Genomic DNA, 1,782 nt, shown 5'->3' on the forward strand with positions numbered 1-1,782 from the left:
GTAAGAATATAAGATCCACAAAGGAAAATAATATTTTCTTCTGTTGTAAGAACCCCCCCCCTCCCTCCTTGTTAGTGACTTTAGCGTTTTCATTCTTTTTTGTGTCCTTTTTTATCATTATTGAGAACTACTTTTACTTTTATTGATGTGATTATTGTTAAATGTTTGGTTACGGTATACAGCAGAACGTGAGGGAGTTAAAATGCCACGTGACTATTGCTAAACTCAGAACGAGGTATTAAGGAGAACCTGGGGACATTGTAAAGCCACACGCTTTGGAGCCTTAGAAGGAAATTTTGACGAACGAAAGCCGACAGGTTGTGGTTGAAGACGTATAACAAAATACTGGCTGTAATCAAACTGTAATGCACTAGTCCCGTATAAAACAAGGGAAGTTTAAGTTATAGCCGATTTATCGTAAAAAGTGAATCTTAAGTGAAAGTATAATTTATAACAACACAAACACACAGAGCTTGGAAATTTAATCTTTCAACAACGAACTCTTCTGGACTAGTGAACGAACAAGAAAGTGTAATATGTTTATAGTTTCCTATCTAGAATATGATGGAATTTAAATACACCACCCTTGAGTTCTGGAAAATTCAATTGTTTAATATACATAAATACTCTTAGGAAAATGTTCATTCATGTAGGATTGTTGAATAATAAAGACGTTTAATTTCCACAAACATTTTAAGGAAATGTTTATTCATGTAGGACTGTTTATTAATAAAACGTTTAAAATACACAAACACTTTTAGGAAAATGTTTTTTTCATGTAAGACTGTTGAATAATAAAGACATTTAGTATACACAAACACTTTTAAATAAATTTGTATTCATGTAAGATTGTTGAATGATACGCGATTTAATATACAAAAGAACTTTTTAGAACAAATATTCATGCAAGGTGCTGAATAATGCAACTTAAAAAACACACACCAAGAACCTTTAAAACGAATGTTCAGGTGAGCGTACTTAATAATACAAGGACTTAAATACACGAGCACTTTTAGAAGAAGTGTTCAATCTTCTAAGAGTGTTGAATGACACATGAGTTTAATTACTAAAGCAGTTTTATATAAGTTGCACTATAAGGTTTCACAAAGAAACGGATTATATCTGAAATCATCACGGTTTCTCATTTGATTTTGCAAAACTCTGTAGATGGCGCTACGAAAAAAATATTCTTCATTATTAATTAAGCAATAATTTTGAATTCCAGATTCTTCTGAAATTTTAGATTAAAAACATGGTATTTTTTATAATACGTATGTACTAAATCGTATAGATTATGATGTATTGATACAAATAAGCTAATTTTACACTTCTATGTAAATTCAATTGATAATTCTCACGTGTCGTATAAAACAACATTGTGTAACTATCGTTCATTCTAACTCTAAAAAATCAGCTTTAAATAGCTTTATGAAAAAAAGTTGATTCATAATAGATTTAGATTTTCGAAGTAAAAAGAAGAAACACTCTTCTCGATAATTTTTGCATTTATAAATTATTCAGATATTTTTAATTGGTCCACGTAAAGCTATAAATATATTACCTGTTTTATTACCCTTATAAGAAAATAAATAATTTACCAATTCAACTAATATTAATTACTTGTGGCCTCGCCTTTTATTTACATGTCCTTACAACTACGTTATAGGTTTCATGTAGAAGAAGTGAGATTACTTTGCTTGCAACAAAACTACTGAAATATAATAGTTATATCTTAAAAGACGATATCCTGGTTTTAATATTTAGATACACGGGTACATTCTA

Source organism: Tachypleus tridentatus, chromosome 11, assembly GCF_004210375.1.
Source record: "Tachypleus tridentatus isolate NWPU-2018 chromosome 11, ASM421037v1, whole genome shotgun sequence".
NCBI classification, from domain to species: domain Eukaryota; kingdom Metazoa; phylum Arthropoda; class Merostomata; order Xiphosura; family Limulidae; genus Tachypleus; species Tachypleus tridentatus.